The sequence below is a fragment of the Amblyraja radiata genome, chromosome 2, assembly GCF_010909765.2.
Source record: "Amblyraja radiata isolate CabotCenter1 chromosome 2, sAmbRad1.1.pri, whole genome shotgun sequence".
Lineage (NCBI taxonomy): Eukaryota > Metazoa > Chordata > Chondrichthyes > Rajiformes > Rajidae > Amblyraja > Amblyraja radiata.
This window is the reverse complement of record NC_045957.1, coordinates 116,160,496-116,173,458: the sequence shown is the minus strand read 5'-3', so window position 1 is coordinate 116,173,458 and position 12,963 is coordinate 116,160,496.

The window sequence follows — 12,963 nt, the reverse complement described above, 5'->3', positions numbered from 1 at the left end:
GCTGATCATCTACAATCAGTACCCCGTTCCTGCCTTCTCCCCATATCCCCTGACTCCGCTATCTTTAAGAGCCTTATCTAGCTCTCTCTTAAAAGTATCCAGAGAACTGGCCTCCACCGCCCACAGACTCACAACTCTCTGTGAGAAAAAGTGTTTCCTAAGGACCAGGGAACTCTATATTTCTTCCGTCTGGGGAGAGGGGGAGCCAGAGAAGAACGAGGGAACATAGACAAAAATGGGGGTCATAAGGTCACAAGGGAAAATTAGGACATTCAGCCCATCAAATCAACTCTGCCATTCATCCATGGCTGATCTATCCCTCCTCCTAACCCCATTTTCCTGCCTTCTCCCCATGGGTGAACCACATTTACTAAAGAAAGTGGACATTTCAGATGTCCTAGAATAGAAAGCCTCATCTGAGGAACAGATGCAACAGAGATGGAGAAATTGGGAGTAAGGGGGATAGCGTCTTTGCATAGGTCGGGCAGGAGGAGGTGCGGTCCAGATAGCTGTGGGAGTTGGTAGGTTTGTAGTAGATGTTAAGTGGACGGTCTGTCCCCTGTGATGGAAACAGAGAGAACAAGAAAGAGGGAGAGAGGTGTCGGAGATAGTCCAAGTGAATTTGAGGGCAGGGTTGAAGTTAGTGGTAAAGTTAATGAACTAGTCATTAGTTTATTGTCGCGTACTGAGGTACAGTGAAAAGCTATTGAGTGCGAACCAGTCAGCGGAAAGACAACACATGATTACCTATGAGCCATCCACAGTGTACAGATGCATGATGAAGGGAATATCGTGAATAACATTTAGTGCAAGATAAAGACCAGTAATCACCATTGAAGACTATTTGCTCCATAAACCTTGATGCCCTTACCTAATAAAAAAATCTGTTGCAAATACGCTTGGTTAGTTTTGACTTTATACAATGCCATGTTATCGATTAGCAAGCTGTGCCTACTTTGAGGGAGTTCTCCGCCTCTCTCCGACGAGAGTTCTGTGGTTCCTCCTGCTCTCCGTCTCCACCACCACATTTTAACCCGGCCTTGTTCCCATAACAACCACGGTGTTTTCTCTCCGTGCTTGCCACCGCTTCCATCTTCTGCCTGCCTCGGGGTTTCCAGCTCCGGTTCCAGACATCCCAGTTCGGACCCAACCCAGATTACAGGTACCAGTTCTGTTCAGTGGAGTTTATTGTCACGTGTACCGAGGCAGAGCGAAAAGCTTTTGTTGCGTGCTGTCCAGTCAGCGGAAAGACAATAGACAATAGGTGCAAGAGCAGGCCATTCGGCCCTTCAAGCCAGCACCGCCAGACAATACATGATTACAATCGAGCCATTTACAATGTACATTATAAGGGAACATGAGGCTACATGATAAGGGAATTATGTTTAGTGCAAGGTAAAGCCAGTAAAGTCCGATCAAAGATAGTCCAAGGGTCACCCATGAGGTAGACAGTAGTTCAGGACTGCTCTCTGGTAGTGATAGGATGGTTCAGTTGCCTGATAACAGCTGGGAAGAAACTGTCCCTGAATCTGGAGGTGTGCGTTTTCACAATTCTATACCTCTTGCCCGATGGGAGAAGGGGAGAAGAGGGAGTGGCCAGGGTGCGACTGGTCCTTGATTATGCTGCTGGCCTTGCCGAGGCAGCGTGAGGTGTAAATTGAGTCAATGGCATGGAGGTTGGTTTGCGTGACGGTCTGGGCTGCGTCCACAATTCACTGCCATTTCTTGCGGTCTTGGATGGAGCCGTTCCCAAACCAAGCAGCGATGCATCCCGACAAAATGCTTTCTGTGGTGCATCTGTAGAAGTTGGTGAGAGTTGTTGGGGACATGCTGAACTTCCTAAGCCTTCTAAGGAAGTAGAAGAAGTACCAACAGTCAAACAGTTCTCCTTCCGTGCCCTGCGTTCCAGAGATGCTGCCTGTCCCGCTGAGTTACTCCAGTATTTTGTGTCTAGCAAGATATGAAGGATAGAAACATAGAAACATAGAAAATAGGTGCAGGAGTAGGCCATTCTGTCCTTTGAGCCTGCACCGCCATTCAATATGATCATGGCTGATCATCCAACTCAGTATCCCATCCCTGCCTTCTCTCCATACCCCCTGATCCCTTTAGCCACAAGGGCCACATCTAACTCCCTCTTAAATATAGCCAATAAACTGGCTCCAACTACCTTCTGTGGCAGAGAATTCCAGAGATTCACCACTCTCTGTTTGGAAAATGTTTTTCTCATCTCGGTCCTAAAAGATTTCCCCCTTATCCTTAAACTGTGACCCCTTGTTCTGGACTTCCCCTCACATCGGGAACAATCTTCCTGCATCTAGCCTGTCCAACCCCTTAAGAATTTTGTAAGTTTCTATAAGATCCCTCCTCAACCTTCTAAATTCTAGCGAGTACAAGCCGAGTCTATCCAGTCTTTCTTCATATGAAAGTCCTGACATCCCAGGAATCAGTCTGGTGAACTTCCTCTGCACTCCCTCTATGGCAAGAATGTCTTTCCTCAGGTTAGGAGACCAAAACTGTACACAATACTCCAGATGTGGTCTCACCAAGACCCTGTACAACTGCAGTAGAACCTCACTGCTCCGATACTCAAATCCTTTTGCTATGAATGCTAACATACCATTCGCTTTCTTCACTGCCTGCTGCACCTGCATGCCTACTTTCAATGACTGGTGTACCATGACACCCAGGTCTCGTTGCATCTCCCCTTTTCCTAATCGGCCACCATTCAGATAATAGTTTACTTTCCTGTTTTTGCCACCAAAGTGGATAACCTCACATTTATCCACATTATACTGCATCTGCCAAGCATTTGGCCACTCACCCTGCCTATCCAAGTCACCTTGCAGCCTCCTAGCATCCTCCTCACAGCCCACACTGCCCCCCAGCTTCGTGTCATCCGTGATGTATTTGGTATACTCTTTGATAGCTAGGTGGCTCTGTTGTTACACTGTCTTTGTTTTTCTTTTACACCACACCACCACTTCATTTCTTTTTAAATGCAGACTAACTGATGGTGCCATAAAACTGAATCAATAATAGCCGCATAGAATACATAACTGATGGAGATAAATACAACTAAATACCAATTTATAATAAGAAACATGAATATAAAATATAATGGCCTAGAAGCTCCATAAACAGAAAATACCGAATAACTAGTTAAGTTTAGTTTAGAGATACAGCCCGGAAACAGGCCCTTCGGCCCACCGAGTCCGTGCCGACCTGCGATCCCCGTACAGTAACCCTATCCTACACCCACTAGGGACAATTTACACAGGCACCAAGCCAATTAACCTACGTACCTGCACGTCTTTGGAGTGTGGGAGGAAATCGAAGATGTCGGAGAAGCCAGATCACCGGCACTGCAAGCGTTGTAAGGCAGCAACTCTACCGTTGCGCCACCATGCCAACTAAATGACCCCGGTAGCATCTGTGAAGAGTCATACAGCGTGGAAACTGGCGCTTCAGCCCAACTTGCCCACACTGGCCAACATGTGCCATCTACACTGGTCCCACCTGCCTGCGCTTGGCCCATACCCCTCTAAACCTGTCCCATCCATGCGCCTGTCTAAATGTTTCTTAAACATTGCGATAGTACCTGCCTCAACTACTTCCTCTGACTACCAGCTCCCTCGCCTGCGTTTACCGATTACCAGCCTTGCTTTGTCCCACTCATCCAGATCTAATTCCCCCTGTAATCAGTCTGAAGAAGGATCCAGACCCGAAACGTCACCTATCCATGTTCTCCAGAGATGCTGCCTGACTCGCTGAGTTAGTCCAGCACTCTGTGAAACACCATCTATCCATGTTCTCCAGAGATGCCTGACTCGCTGAGTTACTCCAGCACTTTATGTCTTTCTTCGGTAAACCATCCCCTGCAGTTCCATGTTGCTACAGTTTGAATGCTCATTTTGTTGTCTTGAGCATTTCAATTTAAAGGCCTTAATGCCAACGTTCTTTGATTAGAACCCAAAGAGGTGGAGCGCGTCTCCAACTACAAATTCCTCGGGGTACACATCTCAGAGGATCTGTCTTGGTCCCTCAATACCACCAAATTGATCAAAAAGGCGCAGCAGCGCCTTTACTTTCTGAGGTGGCTCAAGAAAGCTCACCTGTCCCCCCAGATCCTGTCCAACTTTTACCGCTGTACCATCAAAAGCATCCTGACCACCTGCTTCACGGTATGGTACAGCGGCTGCACCACAGCTGACAGGTAGGCACTACAACGGGTGGTGAAAACCGCTCAGTACATCATCGGTGCCCCGCTCCCTGCCATGGATGCCCTCCACCGAAAACGGTGTCTGAGACGGGCCGGGAAAATCATCAAGGACCCCTCTCACCCTAACCATGGACTATTTGCCCTCCTCCCATCAGGGAGGCGGTACAGGAGCCTCAGGTCTCGCACAAGCAGGCTGAGGAACAGCTTTTTCAACAACACCATTACACTGCTGAACTCGGAGTCCCGACGCTAGCCATCCTTAGACTCTCCCACTTGTATACAGTTATCTGCCTATGTATCAGTTTTAATTCATTCACAATCCACACATTGTTAACCAGTATTTTTTTTTTAATTTTTATTGTATGTCAACTTTGTATTTTTATTTTTACTTCTACTATATTGCACTATGACTATGACCAGACGCTAAACTGCATTTCGTTGTACCTATACTTGTATTTGTGCAATGACAATAAAGTTGAGTTGAATTGAATTGAATTGAATTGAATAGAACCCTTCGGGAGATTTAATGTTGGAAATTGGCCAATAGTGTAGCAGAAGCACCGGAAAGTATCAAAGATCTGTAAGATTTGGGCAAACTGCTTAGAAGGAGTACAGAAATGCAAGCCACAAATGTTACTTCAAAGATACAAGCAAAAAGCTGGAGTAACTCAGCGGGACAGGCAGCATCTCTGGAGAAAAGGAACGGGTGACGTTTTGGGTCGAGACCCTTCTTCAGAAGAGTCAGGGAAAAGGGAAACAAGAGATATAGACGATGATTTAGGGAGATAAAGAACGATGAATGAAAGATATGCAAAAAAGTAACAACGATAAAGGAAACAGGCCATTGTTAGCTGTTTGTTGGGTGAAAACGAGAAGCTGGTGTGACTTGGGTGGGGGAAGGATAGAGAGAGAGGGAATGGCGGGGTTACTTGAAGTTAGAGAAATCAATATCATACCACTGGGCTGTAAGCTGCCCAAGCGAAATATGAGATGCTGTTCCTCCAATTTGCATTTAGCCTCACTCTGACAATGGAGGAGACCTAGGACAGAAAGGTCTGTGTGGGAATGGGAAGGAGAATTAAAGTGTTTAGCAACCGGGAGTCAGGTAGGTTCAGGCAGACTGAGCGAAGGTGTTCAGCGAAACGATCGCCCAGTCTACGTTTGGTCTCGCCGATGAAAAAATGTCCACATCTTGAACAACGGATACAGTAGATGAGGTTGGAGGAGGTTTAAGCCAGCATCTGCAGTTACTTCCTACACAATGTTACTTTAAAATAAAATCAAGGTGATTTGAGGTGAATTTAATAAAAAAGAACTGGAAATGTGAATCAAAAGCAGAGTTGATTGCTGAAACATTAAACCTACAGTGTCTTTTAAACATTTATTTTACCAAAAAATGTTGACTGACCTATTGAGCACTTCCATCTACACTTCACACTGCCTCGGCAAGGCCAGCAGCATAATCAAGGACCAGTCTCACCCCGGCCGCTCCCTCTTCTCCCCTCTCCATTCGGGCGAAAGGTATAGAAGTGTGAAAACACACACCTCCAGATAGGGACTCGATCCAGTCGAGTCCCAAGGCTACTGCAGTGAATGTAGTGTAAATGGTTTCAGAAGAAACTGCAGGTGCTCATAAAGTCATAGGGGCATAAGGTCATAAGGAATAGGTGTAGAATTGGGCCATTCGGCCAATCAAGTCTACTCCGCCATTCAATCATGGCTGATCTATCTCTCCCTCCTAACCCCATTCTCCTGCCTTCTCCCCATAATGCCCAACACCCGTACTAATGAAGAATCTATCTCTGCCTTAAAAATATCCATTGTCTTGGCCTTCACAGCCTTCTGTGGCAAAGAATTCTACAGATTCACCACCCTCTGACTATAGACATTTCTCCTCATCTCCTTCCTAAAAGAACGTCCTTTAATTCTGAGACTATGACCTAGACTCTCCCACTAGTGGAAGGAAACATCTTCTCTATCTAAGCCTTTCCCTATCCTGTATGTTTCCACAATGCTGGTTTACACCGAAGATACACAAAATGCTGGAGTAACTCAGCAGGACAGGCAGTATCTCTGGAGAGAAGGAATGGGTGACGTTTCGGGTTTCGGGTCTCGACTGAGGTCTTCAGATTGAGCGTCAGGGAAGTCACGGAGGGTGAGCAGAACTCCCATCAGAGAGAAGGAGAGACGTGCCCCCACCCGAGTCGTCCTGCCAGGTTTACTGCCCGTATCTCCTCGTTATCACCTCCTCCACGGCCAACAATGGACCATTATGCGCTCCTTGACCATCGGTGCTGGCTCTGATCTGTTCTGTACATTTTCACAGCCCCTCTCCCCTGACTCTCAGTCTGAAGAAGGGTCTCGACCAGAAACGTCACCGGTTCCTTTTCTCCAGAGATGCTCCAGCATTTTGTGCCCTAAGTTATAGGAGCAGAATTAGGCCATTCGGCCCATTAAGTTTACTCCGCCATTCAATCATGGCTGATCTATCTCTCCCTCCAAATCCCATTCTCCTGCTCCTCTATGGCCTTCTCCCCATAACCCCCGACACCTGCACTAATCAAGAATCTGTCAATCTCCGCCTAAAAAATATCAATTGACGGCCTCCACAGTCGTCTGTGGCAATTAATTCCACAGATTCAGCACCCTCTGACTAAAGAAATTCCTCCTCATCTCCTTTTTAAATGTACGCCCTTTTATTCTGAGGCTGTGGCCTCTGGTCCTAGACTCTCCCTCTAGTAAAAATATCCCCTTCGCGTCCGCCCTATCCAGGCCTTTCACTATTCGATAAGTTTCAATGAGGTCGTCCCCTCATCCTTCTAAACACCAGCGAGTACAGGCCCACTGCCTTCAAACGCTCATCATATGTGAACCCAATCATTCCAAGGAACATTCTTGTAAACCTCCTCTGGACCCTCTCCAGAGCCAGCACATCCTTCCTCAGATTTGGCGCCCAAAGCTGCTCACAATCGGAACACATCCCAACATCTGAGTTTTGTTTGTTTTGTTTTTTTGTCTGCTGTTTCACACTTGCTTTTTATTTTTTATTCTGTTCGAAATAAAGAATCAAATAAATAAATAGATAAACAGACAAATAAACAAATAAATAAATAAATAGATAAATAAATAGATAAATAAATAGCTGCTTTGCACAAGCTGATCCTCATCAGTGTCATAGTAGTTATGTTGTGGATCAGCTGACGAGGCCACTGCGTAACATATCTTGAGTGTCCTTTAACCGTCCCTCCATTGACAAACTGTACATTGCAAGCGCCAGGAAGAGAACGGGTAAGATTCTCCCACCCTGGCCACAAACTCTTTGAATCACTTCCCTCTGGAAGGCGACTCCGGACTTGTCAAAGCCGGCACAGCCAGACATAAAAACAGCTTTTTTCCACGTGCAGTAGCTCTACTCAATAACCAAAAGTCTGCAGCCTCCTTTTGCTCTGGTATTTTATTTCATTCACATGTTTAAACTATAATGTTTTATTCTTATTGCTTTAATGTTTTATTCTTAATTGTTTACTGTGTGTCGTGTTGTTACTTGCGAGCGGAGCATCAAGGCAAATCCCTTGTATGTGTACATACTTGGCCAATAAACTTATTCATTACTCATTACTCATTATCTATCCAGCCTGACTTCTTTCATGAGAGGAATAGATCGGGTAGATGCACAGTCTCTTGCCCAGGGTAGGAGAATCGAGGACCAGAGGACATAGGTTTAAGGTGAAGGGGAAAAGATTTAATAGGAATCTGAGGGGTAACTTGTTTCACACAAAGGGTGGTGGGTGTGTGGAACAAGCTGCCAGACGAGGTAGTTGAGGCAGGGACTATCCCAATGTTTAAGAAACAGTTAGACAGGTACATGGATAGGACAGGTTTGGAGGGATATTGACCAAGCGCAGGCAGGTGGGACTAGTGTAGCTGGGACATGTTGGCCGGTGTGGACAAGTTGGGCCGAAGGGCCTGTTTCCACACTGTATCACTCTATGACTCTATGACTCTCATCATACCAATGACTATTAATTCATGCCTGCAAATACTGTGAAATATGCTTTGATTCTATGGTGATATTTTTATCAAATTCCTAAGGTAAGTTCAGATTTATATACTTATTTAATATTTATTTTCCTGCCCAAATTGTACATTAGTTATGGTACAAGTACAAGGCTTTGATAGAGTGGATGTGGAGAGGATGTTTCCACTAGTGAGAGAGTCCAGGACCAGAGGGCATAGACTCAGAATTAAAGGACGTTCCTTTAGAAAGGAGATGAGGAGGAATTTCTTTAGACAGAGGGTGGTGAATCTGTGGAATTCATTGCCACAGAATGCTGTGGAGGCCGTCAATGGATATTTTTAAGGTGGAGATTGATAGATTGTTGATTAGTACGGGTGTCAGGGGTTACGGGGAGAAGGCAGGAGAATGGGGTTGAAAAGGAGAGATAGATCAGCCATGATTGAATGGCGGAGTAGACTTGATGGAGCGAATGTCCTAATTCTGCTTATTGAAATTCCTCATTTAGACTCTTTTAACATAGTTCCTTATCAAGTCCAAACATTTGGTTAAAGTGATTGGGTATTAATGAGTTTTATTGAAGCAGGACAGAGCTTGAGAGTGAAAGAGAGAAAGAAACTCACAGACGAAGGTGGGTCCAAGGCAGCTGAAGATACTGTTGTCAACATCAGTGTGAAAACATGTGAGTTGAATACAAAGCCTGAATTAATAGAAAGTAGAATTTAGTTTTGAGATACAGCACGGAAACAGGCCCTTTGGCCCACCGAGTCCGCACCGACCAGCGGTCCCTACACATCAACACTATCCTACACACACTAGGGACACTTTGCATTTATACCAACCAATTAACCTACAAACCTGTACGTCTTTCAAGCATGGGAGGAAAAAAAGATATCGGAGAAAACCCCTTTGGTCACAGGTGCGCGTACAAACTCCGTACACACAGCACCGGTAGACAGGATCGAACCCGGTATCAAGCGCTGTAAGGCAGCAACTCTACCGCTGCACCAACGTGCTGCCCTTTGTAGGTGATGTAGTCAGTTTAAGGTGGTGGATAGGGAGCTAATCAAGTGGGCGGAGATCGCAGAGTTTTTATAATCAGGAGATCACAGAGTTTTTACAAGGCTGAACGTTGTTAGTGATATGGCAGGAGATAAGATTCACTGAGTACCTTCTGAACCTTGTAGTTGGCAGGGCAGTACTCTGCATATCGCCAACTTGGACAATTTTACATTTTATCAAGCCAATTAACCAAGCTAATTAACCTACAAACCTGTACGTCTTTGGAGTGTGGGAGGAAACCGAAGATCTCGGGGAAAACCCACACGGTCATGGGGAGAACGTACAAACTCAGTACAGACAGCACCCGTAGTCAGGATCGAACCCGGGTCTCTGGCGCTGTAAGCGCTGTAAGGCAGCAACTCTACCGCTGCGCCACCGTGCCGCGCCTTGAGAAACTGGTTCAACTAGTGTGAACAAGTGATCATCCACAGTAAAGGTAAAGGATAAAGGGAATATCATTTAGTGTAAGATAAAGTCCAGTAAAGTTTGATTAAAGATTGTCCGAGATAATTTCTAGATAATTGTAATCTTCCAATACTGGACCTTTTGGAACAAGAGGAATTAGGAGCTCAAATTACAATCAAAGAAATAGGTGAAACAATAAAATCGCTGAAAAATGGTAAGACACCGGGACCAGATGGTTTTAATAATGAATTTTATAAAAAATTTCAGGAGATAACAACCCCTTATTTATTTAATTTATACTCCCATGCTTTTAAAGAAAACAAACTACCTGAAACACTAACAGAATCAACTATTACGCTTATTCCAAAAAAAGATAAAGATTTAGAAGATCCGGGCTCGTACAGAGCTATATCACTTTTAAATACAGATCAGAAAATTTTAGCAAAGATTTTAGCAAGAAGATTAAGCAAATATATTAGTAAATTGATAAACCCTGATCAAACGGGGTTTATACCTAAAAGATACTCATTTAATAATCTGAGACGCCTGTTTAATATAATGTACTCGCATAAAATAGAGGAAGAAGATATATCAATTATTTCTTTGGATGCAGAGAAAGCATTTGATCAGGTAGAGTGGCAATACTTATATAAAGTACTACAAAAATTTAATATGGGAGAGAATTTTATAACATGGGTAAAATTATTATATGATAAACCGATGGCAAGAATTTTAACTAATAACATGTTATCTCAAAAATTTCAACTATCAAGGGGTAATAGGCAGGGATGTGCACTATCACCCCTGCTATTTGCCCTTATGATAGAACCCCTGGCTGAAAGTATAAGAATTCATCCGAATATTCAGGGCTATAATACCAGGGACTCAAAGAATAAAATCTCATTATATGCAGACGATATACTTTTATATATTACAAAGTCACAAACGAGCATACCAAATTTATTAAACTTAATAGAGGAATTTGGGTCTTTTTCTGGATATAGAATAAACTGGAATAAAAGTGAAATCATGACATTAAAACCTCAAGAACCTACACACTTACTGAAGTTCCCCTTTAAAATCGCAACAGAAAAATTTAAATATTTGGGTATTCAGATTACTAGAAAATATAAAGCATTATTCTATGCTAATTTCATACCTTTATTAAATAAACTTAATACGTTGATTAAATTTTGGAAAACACTTCCCTTATCATTATTAGGTAGAATAAATGCAATCAAAATGATCTTCCTACCACAATTACTATACCTATTTCAATCTATACCGGTATATATACCAAAATATTTTTTTTTTAAATTAGACTCTAATATTACTAATTATATTTGGGACTATAGATCACATAGAATCACAAAAAAACACTTATGTAAACCAAAAGAGGTCGGAGGACTTTCACTTCCGAATTTTATGTATTATTACTGGGCAGTGCATATTAAGAATATGATTTATTGGTTGGATAGTTCTACCCAACAGACAGAATGGATAAAAATGGAGAAGGAGGATTGCCATCCTTGTAATATAGGAACGATCCTCTTCTCCCCAAAAAAACTGAATAACACAATATATAAGAAGAACCCAATTATATATGGTACAATAAGAATTTGGAAACAAATAAAATTATCTTTAAAATTAAGAAATCTATCACTGTTAATGCCAATAGCGAATAACCCTTTATTTAAACCATCTCTTATTGATAAGACATATAACCAATGGGAAAGTCTCGGAATTAGAAGGATCGGGGATATGTACGAAATGGGAAACTTACTATCATTCCAACAACTACAATTAAAATTTAAATTGAAAAACAACCAATATTTTAAATATCTTCAGATTTGCGATTTCGTGAAAAAATATATACAAGGATATCAAAAAGTAACTCCTGACTTATTGGAAGAAGCAATGAATATTGAAGCTGACTCATAAAAATTAATATCATATTTATATAATAGTATTCTAAATATAGACAGAGGTACTTAGAGAAGAGTGGGAACGGGAACTAATGATAAAAATTACGAAGGTTAAATGGGAAAAATACTTGATATATATTCACAAATGTTCAATTAATGTAAGACATAATCTAATTCAATTTAAAATTGTACATAGATTATATTATTCAAAAACAAGATTGAACAAATTTTATCCAAATATATCCGCCACTTGTGATAAATGTCTAGCCCAAAAGGCAACTATAACACACTCCTTAGTTTCCTGCATAAAACTTTATAGATTTTGGAATGATATTTTTGAAATATTTACAAAATTATTCAAGACAAGAATGGAACCTAATACTGAAATGATTATATTTGGCGTAATGGAAGATGGGAATAAATTGAACACATCTCAAAATCTATTCCTTAACTATGGTTTAATAATAGCAAAAAAATTAATTCTTAAATTTTGGAAGGGTACATCAATACCAACGCTTAAAATGTGGATTGCAAGTATGCTGGACACCGCTCATCTTGAGGAAATGCGATTCCTCCTAATGGATAAATCAGACCAATTCATAACGAGTTGGTCTCCATTTGTCGTTTTTTTGGAATCATATGGTGCAACACAATTGTAAAAAATAACTGTTTCAGGACTGGACGAGGGTTGGTCAAGATTATAAATAATGATCTCCTTTTCTTTTTTATTTTACTTTCTTTTCTCTATTCTCTCTCTCAACTTTCTTCATTTACTCGTTTTCTTTTTTCACACACTATATATTTCACATCTTTCTATCCTTTACTATCTAACTTCTTTTTCTTATTCTAATCTTTTTTCAGTGTAAAAAAAAAAAAAAAGAAGTTGTACATAAAATGTATTATGAAAATATATATTAGGCACTTTGGTGCCATATGACTGTACTTACTTCTAATAAAATAAAATATTAAAAAAAAAAAAAAAAGATTGTCCGAGAGCCTCTAATAAGGTAGATGGTAGGTCAGGACTGCTCTGTAGTTGGTGGTAGGATGGTTCAGTTGCCTGATAACAGCTGGGAAGAAACTGTCCCTGAATCTGGAGGTGTGCGTTTTCACACTTCTATACCCTGTGCCTGATGGCAGAGGGGAGAAGAGGGAGTGGCCACAGTGAGACTCATCCTTGATTACGCTGCTGGCCTTGCCGAGGCAGCGTGAGGTGTGAATGGAGTAGATGGAAGGGAAGTTGGTTTGCGTGATGGTCTGGGCTGCGTCCACAACTCTGCATTTTCTTGCGGTCTTGGATGGAGCTGTTCCCAAATCAAACTGTGATGCATCCC